This window comes from Aythya ferina (assembly GCF_964211825.1).
Source record: "Aythya ferina genome assembly, contig: HAP1_SCAFFOLD_258, whole genome shotgun sequence".
Lineage (NCBI taxonomy): Eukaryota > Metazoa > Chordata > Aves > Anseriformes > Anatidae > Aythya > Aythya ferina.
The window spans coordinates 81,008-95,000 of record NW_028181283.1 but is presented as its reverse complement, the minus strand read 5'-3'; the positions used below and the strand labels follow the sequence as shown (position 1 = coordinate 95,000).

The 13,993-nt window shown below is 49.7% G+C and overlaps 3 long non-coding RNA genes across 5 annotated transcripts; all 3 read right to left on the bottom strand.

The window, feature by feature from the left end:
- Positions 1-1,030: 1,030 nt before the first annotated feature.
- LOC311429043 lies at positions 1,031-2,614 on the bottom strand. 2 transcript variants are annotated; one of them, XR_014688022.1, is made up of 3 exons: positions 2,529-2,614; positions 1,780-1,853; positions 1,031-1,213 (listed from the first exon to the last, which is right to left on the bottom strand). It is a non-coding gene; the product is annotated as an uncharacterized lncRNA (long non-coding RNA). The 2 variants fall into 2 exon arrangements; XR_014688023.1 differs by lacking the exon at positions 2,529-2,614 and having other exon boundaries at positions 1,780-2,418.
- Positions 2,615-5,598: 2,984 nt separating this feature from the next.
- LOC311429041 lies at positions 5,599-9,234 on the bottom strand. Of its 2 annotated transcripts, XR_014688020.1 has the most exons (5): positions 8,786-9,234; positions 8,617-8,666; positions 8,449-8,517; positions 8,130-8,223; positions 5,599-7,213 (listed from the first exon to the last, which is right to left on the bottom strand). It is a non-coding gene; the product is annotated as an uncharacterized lncRNA (long non-coding RNA). The 2 variants fall into 2 exon arrangements; XR_014688021.1 differs by lacking the exon at positions 8,449-8,517.
- Positions 9,235-10,169: 935 nt separating this feature from the next.
- On the bottom strand, positions 10,170-12,576 carry LOC311429044. The gene is made up of 5 exons (XR_014688024.1): positions 12,488-12,576; positions 11,711-11,828; positions 11,195-11,255; positions 10,793-11,034; positions 10,170-10,235 (listed from the first exon to the last, which is right to left on the bottom strand). It is a non-coding gene; the product is annotated as an uncharacterized lncRNA (long non-coding RNA).
- Between the last annotated feature and the right edge of the window lie 1,417 nt (positions 12,577-13,993).

Genomic DNA, 13,993 nt, shown 5'->3' with positions numbered 1-13,993 from the left:
CGGTGCCGGAAAACTATGCCTACCGGCATTCCCCAGGCAGCTGGCTTGACCAATCACAGGCCGAGTGTTCGACAAATACATTTACCGGCACTCACTGTAACCCAAGCACTTACCGGCCTTTCAAAAAAGCCTCAACCCGTAACACTAAAAAACTTTGAAACCCCTACAGGCCTAACCCAAACTATTTACCACACTAAACCCCTGAAGTACTATGCCTAAAAGCCCTAACCCAAACACTTAAGACGCTCAAAACCCAAACCCAAAACATTAGGATTCTCAAAGCCCTAAACAACAAAATTAGAACGCTTGAAGCCTTAACCCCAAAATTAAGATGCACAAAACCCAAAGCCACCCCAAAACAGTAGGATGCTCAAAACCGTAACTCTAAACATTAGGACGCTCAAAACACAAACCAAAACCCAAAACTTTAGGACGCTCTAAGCACAAACTGAAAACATGAAGACACACAAAACTCTAACCCAAAAATTAGGATGCTTAAAACCCAAAGCCCTAACACAAAACATTAGGACGCTCAACACCATAACCCAAAAAACTAGGATGCTCAAAACCCTAACCCTGGAGAACCTAACCTGAAAAAAAAAAAAAAAAAAAAAGGATCTTAACACACTAACCCTAAGTAACTGACCAAAAATAAAACCCTAGGACCCTAACCCTAAAAAACATAGCAACACTCCATCCCAAGAAAAAAAAAAAAACACCACCACCAACAAAAAAAACTCTAAAACACTAACACGCTAACCCTGAAACCATTAAAGCCCTGTTAAAACTCCAACCCAGTTATACACCAGTTACCTCCCTTAAGGGATATAGAGGAGCTCTCTCAGATATGGCAGTACTAACTTCTCATGCATGCAGCCGGTGGTCGGTCTCATTCTCGTGCTGATGGTGTTGAAAGCTGGGGCAATGGTGGTACTGCTGGAGATACCACAGCCACCGGAGGTGGATTGTTAGGATATGGAGATGGTAGGTTATCCAACGGCTCCCGTTTATTATCTTTTCCTTTTTCCTGTTCTTGTTCTTCTTCAAATTTCTTATCTGCTTTTAGTGTAAATATTGAGGCTGGAAAAGGACATGAAGTCCTCCTGATCCATAATCCTGCATAATCACTTTCTTCCCAGCAAAAAGGTTCCCTCGAATTAACATGTGTATTTAAGGCCTGACAAATACAGTCTTCAAAGGATCCAAAAGCAGGCTGAAAGATATGTGGTGTTAAAGGCTCCTTTGGCCATTCTATCACACAATACTGGACCGGTTTTTATTTACTTTTTCCTTTTCTGGGGCCCCTCTCATTCCAATTTCTAACCGTTATTCCTAATGGACTTTCTGGTGGTATGTCTGGTAATTTGCTCCCTTTCTTCTGGTCCCTGGTCTTCGATTTTGTCTGACCCATCTAGGAATGTTACTGTGCCAATTCCCACAGCCCTTGGTTACCTTAATAAGAGTGTCTTACAGAGGATTTAAGATCTATCACCCACCCACAAATCCTATAGGAATCCCTTCGTTCCTTCACTGGCCAAGTCCCTCGTGGGAGATTGGAACCGTGGTTAGAAGACCTCCACAATCGCTTCGGAACTGAATTCCGTCTCAGTCACACTCTTACACACACAGGCAACCGAAACCCACCCAACAGAACAGTATACGCTTTAAACGCTTATGACTCCATTGTCTTCATTCAGATCTTCACACGCAGAATTACGGGCAAAATATAGTGCTGCAGCCAGCAAGGGAACTGAAAAAAAAATCAAAACCTTTGCTTACCTTTATTCAGGTTCAAGATGCCATTAGTCCCGACCTGACTCGAACAGCAGCCACCAAATGGTGGGGCGCCTCTCCTAGATAAAGTAAGAATTCAGGAACCAAAGCCCTCCCGGACAAGCCCCCAGTTGTCATACATGACTGGGTCCCAAATTGGATTGCAATTAAATTTTACAATTTATTAAATGAATAGAGGTAAACAAGCAGTTGTGCGCAAACAGATATACTGTGACAGCTGCCCTTCAGCACGTGCCCAGAGGCAGACTGGATGTCTTTGCCAAAACAGTCCGGACAATGTATTAGTACACCCATGCACTGCCACGTTAGCTGTCATTGCTAACTGCCAGGCAGGACAGCTCCAGACCAAACACATACACACACAGGCACGCCACAAACACTAAAACAAAACACACAACACAAGGCACAAGAAAAAGTGACCCCCCAGAGGGAAGCCCTATGGCAACAGCAAGTCAGAACAGGTGCTCTGCAGCAGACCCAAGGAGAGACTCAACAATCAGTCGCATCGCACCCGAAGGCTGCCGCACACTCTGAGAAACCAAACCTACCAGTCCTGAGCAGCTCCCCACCTCCTCCTGCCAACCACGCTCAGCACACACACTATTTGCCCCTCAAAAAAACAAAACCTTAGAACACACACACACAAAAAAAAAAAAAAAAAAACATCTGAGATCCATAAATGCCAAAAAGACGTGCACGCACAGCAGCCCCTGCAGAGGTAATCACAGACTTACCCTTTGCAGAGGAAAGAGCAGACTCTGATACAACCCTGCTCAGGCTCTTGGTAACACTGCATCTAAACTGCCAAGCCACATGTAGCATGAAATGAAGCTGGTTTTAGTCCCCTGGAAAATTACACAAGTAGGCTTGTACATCTAGAGATTAAAATATAGCTCAAAAAACAGAAGCGTATCCCACCATCGCAAAGAACAGTGAGCCAGCAACCTCTACTAAATATCCCTCTGTTAAGTGAATTCCAAGGACTTAGAAATCCGGAAATCCATAGACTCCAGCCTGCCTAGAGAACCCTGCAACTGACTGAAGGAAAACAAAACACTTACCTCAAAGAGCAGCCCAGGCAGAAGGAGCTCTCTGATGCCATGCCTGGGGCTCATATACCATTTGGCCCTGCCCAGCACCCAAACCCAATCACATTGTAAAGGGGAGGGACAAAGCACAAGAAAGTAGGAGCAGAGCAGGAGCAGCAGATTTTCATTTTCTTTTTTTTTTTTTTTTTTTAAATCTGCTTTACCTGAACAACATGCAGAGGACAAGAGACCTGGGGTGTTTCTAGAAGCAACAATCCCCATGCTTTTGCTGCAGCTTTTAATATTAAAAGGACAACACAACCAGTCAAGTAACTGGAACTTTTTCAAATGGAATTACGTCAAACAGGTTCATCATCACTTGCAAAAACAGAGAACCAGCATTCACTAGCATGCCAGAGCTAATACCCACCTCCTGCACAACGCTCACTACTACTAATGCAACATATCATTGTGCAATACCTCTCTGTTCCTGGTTCCTTTAACTCACCTGCTCAGTAGCTCCAACTGAGAAATGTGCCCGGGCAGCGCTGCGCTGAAATGGGCCCGAACAGACTTATTCTTCAGTGATGAAGAAGGTGACCCTGCTCAGTCTCTTGGCAGTACTGCACTTATGCGGTCAAGAAACCGTACCCCACGGTTTCCCAAAAACAACGTACCTGGCAACCCCTCATAAACATACCTCAAATATGTGAATTCCATGCACATAAAGCCTAGAAGGCTTTATGGTCTAACGACTCGACAGACAGCAAACACACAGGCAAAAGCTCCAGAAATATAACAAACCGCCCCTAACCCTGAGAAAGACCACTGCTTATATGCCCAATGCTGCCATTTTCAGATACATGCTCACACAGGGCTCTTCAATGATACATTTCTCCTAAACCCTGCTCCATCACTTTGCCACCAAGGTTGTGACTTTGATAAGATTTGACATAAAGGCAAAGACTCACAAAAAGCCCTGTAATTCTGAAAAAATCATAAGGGACCCAGAAACACAAAGCAAACACACAAAATAACATCGCCATACTATCCGTAAAACTGCTGTAATAACTACTCACCTGAGGAAGAGCTGCATGCAATACAGGCACCTACTACTTAGATTGCTTTACTATGACAGATCCTACCAGTTGCCACCTCAAAAAGATATGCGTACCGGTTTCTACTTGAAAATGCATCAGTCCATACACTCTGACCCACCTAAAGAACCCTGCAACTGACTGAAGGAAAAACAAAGCACTTACCCCAAAGAACAGCCCAGGCAGAAGAAGCTCTCTCATGGCACACCTGCAACTCAGTTACTATTAGGTCCCACCTGGAACCTGAAGCCAATCACATGGGAAAGTGCAGGGGGAAAGCACAAAAAAAGCAGAAAGAACAGGAACAGCAGCTGTGGTTTTATTACCTTATTTATATGGCTTAGCTCAACAGCATGCAGAGTGCAGACATGAGAACTGGGGTGTTTCTAGAAGTTACAATCTGTTGTCGACGGAAGGAAGACACAGACGCTCAATATGAGTGAACAGTGAACTTCAACTTTAATGGATAGCTCAGTCGCCTTTTATCTAGTTCGAACATAATCAACTCATACATATTGCAAAAACTAAGCTCAGGATTGACTAACACTTTCCTATCTTGTCAGTTAGTTCCTCCCTCTTTTAGCTACCGTCCCGCCTTAGGGACTTTCCCAACCACACAAGGGCATCGTGTCCTTGGGCCTGATTGGTTCTCAACCGGCTGCGCACGTGCCCAGGCTCATATGAGTTGAGTACGGTACCTCCCCTAGCCCATGACCTCCTAACTGCTCAACATCCACGTGTCCTACCTCACTTAACCATTCCTCCACAATTCCCCCATTTTTATTTTGTGATACAAATACCTTCTCTGTGAGTTGCTCTAGTTTCTTAGTTAGGCAGTTAAAGGTTACATATGCAGCAATTATAATCAATATAATTATAAGTAGAAAGCAAAGTCCCTCTTTAACTAACAAAACCCGTCCACCCATGTTCCCCAAAACAGATTTAAGCCAACCTTCAAACCAACTATCTTGTACTACAATTTTTTGTGTATGATCCCTTAACCATTTCAACTGGTCGTGAATTGACTGACCATGGTCGGAAAGATTAAAGCAACACATTCCTTCTACATCTTCACACCCATGTCCCTGAGCCAAGAACAAGAAATCAATAGCGGCCCTATTTTGCAGCACAGCGTGCCTTAGGCTTTCCGTGTCTTGCGACATTTCAGAAAGAACTTGGGTGGTTACATTTGACTGTTTAACAGCCCAACAAGCAAGCTTATTTATGCTAGCCAAAGCGTGTGCAGTTCCTACAGTCAGAAAAAGATCCATTAAGCAGAGTAATACGGGCAGAGTATGGTGCTAACATTTCACTCAGTTCCTTTGGATCCCCTATCGGGACCCCAAACAAGCATGTTCTGAAAGGGTACATAACATAACACAACTTAACCCTAATAACACTACAATTACTGTAAGCACTTAACGGTAACACAATTAATAGTAAGTAACACAACTTAGTAGTAACACACTTAAACCTAATCACTTGATGGTGATCAAAGGCTGTTCTTGATAGTCGTCGAGGTGTCACAGCCCACGTCATTGTCAGAATGATTATCAGGAACCTCTTCCTGGTCGTCTTCGGCGTGTGCAGATTCTAAAGCTGCTTCAGTCCACTTTGCAGTGATCCACTGGGTACCTGTTTCTGGCACCACTTCAAAATCTCTATAACATTTTATAACATTTTTGCAAGTAACTCTTTAACCACATTTATCACAATACTACATGCAATGATGATTGACACCACAGTGAACAAAATCCTTAATCCCTCTTTGATTAATCCCAGTAACCATCTATGCATTGTTTCAATTATATCAGTGAACCATTGATTGAAAGGATTGATACCATATTGACTCTTTCTCACGTGCTCTTTCAAGAAAGTAATGGATTTGTGAATTGACTCATTACGATCAAAAAGTTTTAAACAGTACGTTCCCTTAAGTTTCTCCAAGTGGCTACTTCGCACAATGACTCCATACTTGTGAAACATGATTTTGCTCGACCAGTACTAATTTCCTATGATTTCAGCCTGCACTATGGCAATAAATGCGCTCTCACTAACACAGTACACAGCACACTCACACACCCAGAGGCCTCTGGCACATCTCACTCTCAATCATACCACAACCTCAATCATACCACACGAATATAATTTAGAATGATAAGCAAACAAACAAGTATTGCCTCTCATTGTGTTCCTCATGAAGTGACTTGCAACACTTTGTTTTAAAACCTTACCCTTACACAAATACTTTCAACACAAAATACCTGGACATTTAAAAATAACACATACAATTAATAACACTCCAGTTAGTATCCCTTTTTCATTGCAAGGTAAACCTCTTATAAAAAGAATGCCAGAGAGAAGCAGCACAGCCGCCGCTGCTTCCATGGTTACATCAGACAGGCTGCAGGGTCCTGATGTCCGTCCCTCTGCTCTGTGACGACTCGCCACACGGTGAGGGTCAGCTGCCGTTCGATTCCGCGGAACTCCGAGCGCAGCACTGCTCGTGGCGGTGACTGAGGGGGGGGGAGGCTCCCACTGCCCCGTAGCCCCCTGAGGCAGCGTTATCGTTCTCACTGAAGGCAGCAGTGGGCAATCCCCAGCTCCAACACTTCCCGGCAATCCCAGTCGCTCTGTAGCGGCAGTAGCGACTCTCTGCTCAGCCTGATGTATAACTAAGGCGTTAGTGACTGCTCTCCAAGGCTTCAATAATTTTTTAGCAGCCTTATTTTCATTAATAACTTCATCAAACAATTTGTCCCCAAATTTACGCCACTCTGTTTGTTCAAAAACTGTATCAGGATTGATAAAACAACCCTGCATTACTCCATATGCTAATAATCCTGGTAAATCCTTTTTGCAGTCTATATCTGAAGTGCTCCGCTTTTCTAAAAAGCATTCGAGCAAAGCATACGCCGATGTCTCTCCATACCTTTATATACGTCGGTTGCAGCCTTTGCAAAGACCTCGGCGGCGCTTCTCCGGCGGGACCCTTTATAGGCTCATCCCGGGTGCGGGGACTCCCTTCCACCTTCCGAGCTGCGGGTGCGGGGACTCCAAGTTTTCGTCCCTTTCACCTTTCAGACCTCGGCGACGCGTGACCGGCGGGATCCTCTCCCGGGTGCGGGGACTCCACGTCCCTTTCACCTTCCCGACACGGGTGAGGGGATTCTTGTCCCTTCCACCTCCTGGGCTGCGTTGCAGGACCGGTTCCTCCCTTATTCCGTCCAACCGTGGCCCAGGATCACCGCCAGCAGTGTCCAAATCCCGTTCAGATCGGTCCCTGTTCGGGCGCTATTTGTTGTCGACGGAAGGAAGACACAGACGCTCAATATGAGTGAACAGTGAACTTCAGCTTTAATGGATAGCTCAGTCGCCTTTTATCTAGTTCGAACATAATCAACTCATACATATTGCAAAAACTAAGCTCAGGATTGGCTAACACTTTCCTATCTTTTCAGTTAGTTCCTCCCTCTTTTAGCTACTGTCCCGCCTTAGAGACTTTCCCAACCACACAAGGGCATCGTGTCCTTGGGCCTGATTGGTTCTCAACCGGCTGCGCACGTGCCCAGGCTCATATGAGTTGAGTACGGTACCTCCCCTAGCCCATGACCTCCTAACTGCTCAACATCCACGTGTCCTACCTCACTGAACCATTCCTCCACAACAATCCCCATGCTTTTGCTACAGCTTTGAATATTAAAAGGACAAAATGACCAAGCAAATAGCTGAATTTTTTTTTTCATCTGGAATTAGCTCAAGCTTTTATTTACATAGAAAGAAAAGTCTAGGAGCAGAACTGATTACATGCCAAAAAAGAATTCAATTCCATTCCACTCACAGGAAAAATCACTTACTTCAGTAAGCTGAGAACCAAAAGGCTATGCTGATGTGTTAAAACACACTACAGGACACTGGGTCCAGGCCCTCCGCTGCACCCACTTAAAATCCATCCCTACACTCACCAAGGTGCAACCCCAACCCAAACACAGACACAGCATTTCAGCTTCAACACAGTTTTGGGAACTGGTAGAAAGGAAACCTCATCCTCAGCAAGGCGTGCTCAGGCTACACAGGACAGGGCTTTGGGCAACTCTTTGCCTACCGAAGAAGACCGCCATCAGCACCTGCTTTGTTCAGATTCTAAAGACTAACATCACAGCCCACGTTGCCTGGGACACCTGATAAACAGAAGAGAAAGCAGCCATACCGTTTTCAAGCCGTCCCTGCAGGTATCGCTCCTCGATGATCTGCAACCTCTTCTCAAATCCTCAACCGCTTCTGTGGAGAGCCTGCCATGGCACCTGCAAAGCAAGATGGATACCCTTCGCAGTCACCTCGTGCTACTTGGCAGTTCTGCTCCAATCCAGCTCACAACCAGCCCGCCCTTCCCGTGCTGCTCTTCAGAGTGCAGCTTAGCCCCTCTGAGCCTGTGCGACACACCTGTGAAACAAAAAGAAAAGCATAGGCCTAAGCAGCATCCAAAGCCACAGCACAGCTAGGACAGTTACTCTCATCTGCTCCCTTACCTCTGCCCCCTCACCTGCCCTAGAGGCAGATGCTTCCATCTGCTCTCTTAAGCCAGCTACAACACACCTCTGAAATATAAACAGGATTTTTACTGTATTTTGTGTAGTTAACTAACTGCAGTGACAACTGCACCCCTAAAGTGCCTGCTACATCTGTTCATCGCTCACCTTGCCGAAAGCAGCTATGCTCAACTCCCACGTTGTACACTGTGTTGCAGCTTTAACAAATGAAAACAGTCACAATATAATCATTCAGCAGCCAGCATTAGAACCCATCCCTCAACAACAGCAGGGACCCCATTTACAAATTATCGTTTCAAAACAGCAGCCCCATTACCTCAGCACCTCAGAAGTAGATCAAGCCTGTCACTGAGCTGCCTACCCAGTGCTGAACAGTTCCAGATGGAGCTCTTTCCTGTGACAGGTTCCAAAGGTTTACACTCTACTGGGGACAGGAAAGAAATAAGAATAAACATTTCAAAACCCCATATCTGTAACCTTTCAAGATTCAACAGACCTCCTCAAGCACACCATTCAAGCACTTATACAAGCAGCTGCTCACAAGCAGATATACTCTCCCACCTCCACATCTGCCAAACACCACAGAGCTGACTGTGCCAGCTGCCCTTCAGTACGTGCCCAGAGGCAGACCGGATGCCTTTGCCAAAACACTCCCGACAATGTATTAGTACACCCATGCACTGCCACATTAATCACTAACTGCCAGGCAGGACAGCTCCAGACCAAACACATACACACACAGCCACGCCACAAACACTACAAACAAAACAAACACACAACACAAGGCGCAAGAAAAAGAGACCCCCGGAGGGAAGCCCTATGGCAACAGCAAGTCAGAACAGGTGCTCTGCACCAGACCCTAGAGGAGACTCAAATGTCACGACACGCGACTGGAAGCAACTGCCAGAACTGGGGTGATGGAGGCCTAAAAAGCCTGCCTTCAAGACAAGAGACCAGAAGGATGGGGACTGAAAACCCCATAAGACGACGCTTAGGAAATCAATTCCCAACAAGAGCTCCTGATGCGGCCCAGATGACTTCTGCAAGAGTGAGGATGGAAACAGACGCGATCTCAAACAGAATACGATGCACGAGACCTGAAACAGAACTGCATTTCAAGCAGCGACTGCAAGACAAGAAGTGCTCGGATCAGAGTCATGATGACAAAACAAGCACTGAGGCCCTTCAGCACCGCTACCAAGTCCCCTGTCTGGTCAGTCCAGTGTCAAAAGCTAGGAGGATATCAAGACCCGAGAAGCACAGAACAGACATCGCAGAAGCAACACAAGACAGACAAACAGAAGGAAACTGTCCTGCCTGGCGCACGCACTCACGCTACAAAATAATCCCGCTTCTTCTGTTAGCCTGGTGACCCAGCCACAAGCAGCCTGAACGTGACCCAGCCTGAACCACCCTCACCGTGGAACCAACTCTAGGCAGCCAGCTGGCTCCATGCTGCTCTGACTCCCAGCTCCCATTAGCCACCCCAGATATGCAAATACCAGGTGCCCCCCAGCTTAGCTCTCAGGTTGCTGAATGGTAAAGTCCCTCCGCTTCAAGAAACGCACAGGCACTGATTGTCGTCTTAGGCAATTGCCAGGCTCATCATCAGCTGCAAAAACAGAGTACCAGCATTCACTAGGACGCCAGCCCCATTGCTCACCTTCTCCACAATGCTGACCGCTACTGATGCAACATACGATTGTGCTCACGTGTTCCTCTCCGAGTCCAAGCTCCAACAGTGCAGCCAGTGTCATCCACACCACCTGGGAAAACAAAGGGATTAAATTATCGTTGCATTCACAAGAAGTCAGCCAATGGTGTTTTTTTTTTTTTGTTTTGTTATTGTTATTTTTTGTGTGTGTGTTTCCTGTATTTATTTATTTTTTTAGTCTGCTTTAGCTCAACAGCATGCAGAGTGCAAACAAGAAAACTGGGGTGTTTCTAGAAGCAACAATCCCCACGCTTTTGCTGCAGCTTTGCATATTAAAAGGACAATACGACCCAGCAAGTAACTGGAACTTTCTTAAGTGAAATTAGCTCAAACTTTTATTTACATTGAAAGAAAAATCTAGGAGCAGAACACATTATACACCAACAAAATTAATTCCATTTCATCCCCAGAAATAAATCACATACTCTCATCCCCTCCTGTACCTCAGCTGCTTGCCTGCCCCACGTGGCAGATGCTTCCATCTGTTCCCTTTACCCACTTATAGCACCTTTAGAAGGCAAACTGGAATTTTACTCTATTGGATGTACGAAAATAACTGCAGTGACAACCGCGCCCCAAAAACAACAGTTACCTCTGCTCATCACGCACCAGAGTCACTGCAGAGGCAGCTCGGGTCAAGACGTCCTGCACTGCGCACTGCGTTTCAGCCTGAACAAAAGGAAAAACACAGGCAGAAGATAAACATTCAGCTGACAGCAGTAGCACCCATCCCTCAACAACAAAAGGGACCCCATCTTTAGTTTTATCCTTTCAAAACAGCAGGCCACTTGCCTCTGTACCTGCAAATTAGGTCCAAGCTTGAAAGGAGCGGCCAGCATCACCCACGCCACCTGGGAAAACAAAAGGACACAATGACCACTGTGCTTGCAAGCAACCACCTGCCACACTGCTCCTCTATCCCACACAGCCTCACCTCGGACCCTCACAGGGAAACATCTGAGCGTCTTCCCTTCGCTTCGGATAAGGGATGACCAGGCTGACAACACTCACCTTCCCTCAGTGCTTCGTGACATGAGGATTTCCCTTTCCTGTCCACGACTGCACAAAGCACCTGTGGAGACGAGAGAAAAGCACACTCTGAGGCACCTCACAACCACAGCGTACCTGCTGCAATACCTCTCTCTTCCCAGTTCCTTTACTTCAGTTGCTCACCAGCTCTAACTCAGATTCTTCGCTCACAGCGCCACAGCAGATTCTGCCCGGGCCACACAACATACGCTACACAAGCTACATTGCTTAGGACACACAAGCTGGAACGTTCCCGCCCAACAATCAGTCACATCGCACAGGATGGATGCCGCATACTCCTAGAAACCAAACCTACCAGTCCTGAGCAGCTCCCAACCTCCACCTGCCTACCACGTTCAGCACACTAACTGTTTACCCCTCAGAAAACCAGAAACTTAGAACATACACACACACAAACAAAAAAAAAAACCACAACTCCACAAACGCCAAAAAGACATGCACACACAGCAACCCCGGCAGGAGTAATCACAGACTTACCCTTTGCAGATGAAAAAGGTGACTCTGATACAACCCTGCTCAGTCTCTTGGTAATGCTGCATCTACGCTGCCAAGCCACATGTAGCATGTAATCAAGCTGGTGTAACTCTCCAGGGGACTAAAACAAGTGGTTTTAAACATGTAGAGATTAAAATATATCTCAAAAACAGGAGATTATGCGGCCATCCTAAAAAAAAGTGAGCCAGCAGCCTCTACTAAATATCCCTCTATTTCAAGCACTTAGAGATCTAGAATTCCAACCACTTAGAAATCCAGAAATCCATAGACTCCAGCCTGCCTAGAGAACCCGGCAACTGACTGAAGGAAACACAAAGCACTTACCCCAAAGAGCAGCCCAGGCAGAAGGAGCTCTCTGATGCCATGCCTGGGGCTCATATACCTTTTGGCCCCGCCCAGCACCCAAACCCAATCACCTGGGAAAGGGGAGGGGCAAAGCACAAGAAAGTAGAAATAGAGCAAGAGAAGTAGCTGTTTTTCTTTTTGTTTCTTTTTTAAAATAAACTTTATCTCAAAAGCATGCAGAGAGCAGACCAAATATTTGCAGTGATTCTAGAAGCAAAAATCGCCTTTGGCTTATTCTGCAGGTTTTAATATTGAATTGACAATATCACCACGCTAATAACTGAAACTTTTTGAACTGGAATTAGTTTACACAGGCTCATCCCCATCTGTAAACACAGAGAACCAGCATTCACTACCATGCAAGCCCTAATACCCATGTCCTGCACAACGCACACTACAACTAATGCAACATACCATTGTGCAATACTTCTCTGTTCCCGGTTCCTTTACCTCACCTGCTCAGTAGCACCACCTGAGTAATGGGCCCGGGCGGCGCCGCGCCGAAATGGGCCCGGGCGGCGCCGCGCCGAAATGGGCCCGGGCGGCGCCGCGCCGAAATGGGCCCGGGCGGCGCCGCGCCGAAATGGGCCCGGGCGGCGCCGCGCCGAAATGGGCCCGGGCGGCGCCGCGCCGAAATGGGCCCGGGCGGCGCCGCGCCGAAATGGGCCCGGGCGGCGCCGCGCCGAAATGGGCCCGGGCGGCGCCGCGCCGAAATGGGCCCGGGCGGCGCCGCGCCGAAATGGGCCCGGGCGGCGCCGCGCCGAAATGGGCCCGGGCGGCGCCGCGCCGAAATGGGCCCGGGCGGCGCCGCGCCGAAATGGGCCCGGGCGGCGCCGCGCCGAAATGGGCCCGGGCGGCGCCGCGCCGAAATGGGCCCGGGCGGCGCCGCGCCGAAATGGGCCCGGGCGGCGCCGCGCCGAAATGGGCCCGGGCGGCGCCGCGCCGAAATGGGCCCGGGCGGCGCCGCGCCGAAATGGGCCCGGGCGGCGCCGCGCCGAAATGGGCCCGGGCGGCGCCGCGCCGAAATGGGCCCGGGCGGCGCCGCGCCGAAATGGGCCCGGGCGGCGCCGCGCCGAAATGGGCCCGGGCGGCGCCGCGCCGAAATGGGCCCGGGCGGCGCCGCGCCGAAATGGGCCCGGGCGGCGCCGCGCCGAAATGGGCCCGGGCGGCGCCGCGCCGAAATGGGCCCGGGCGGCGCCGCGCCGAAATGGGCCCGGGCGGCGCCGCGCCGAAATGGGCCCGGGCGGCGCCGCGCCGAAATGGGCCCGGGCGGCGCCGCGCCGAAATGGGCCCGGGCGGCGCCGCGCCGAAATGGGCCCGGGCGGCGCCGCGCCGAAATGGGCCCGGGCGGCGCCGCGCCGAAATGGGCCCGGGCGGCGCCGCGCCGAAATGGGCCCGGGCGGCGCCGCGCCGAAATGGGCCCGGGCGGCGCCGCGCCGAAATGGGCCCGGGCGGCGCCGCGCCGAAATGGGCCCGGGCGGCGCCGCGCCGAAATGGGCCCGGGCGGCGCCGCGCCGAAATGGGCCCGGGCGGCGCCGCGCCGAAATGGGCCCGGGCGGCGCCGCGCCGAAATGGGCCCGGGCGGCGCCGCGCCGAAATGGGCCCGGGCGGCGCCGCGCCGAAATGGGCCCGGGCGGCGCCGCGCCGAAATGGGCCCGGGCGGCGCCGCGCCGAAATGGGCCCGGGCGGCGCCGCGCCGAAATGGGCCCGGGCGGCGCCGCGCCGAAATGGGCCCGGGCGGCGCCGCGCCGAAATGGGCCCGGGCGGCGCCGCGCCGAAATGGGCCCGGGCGGCGCCGCGCCGAAATGGGCCCGGGCGGCGCCGCGCCGAAATGGGCCCGGGCGGCGCCGCGCCGAAATGGGCCCGGGCGGCGACTTGGATTTTTCCTCTCCAAATCCAAGCTCCAACAGTGCAACCAGT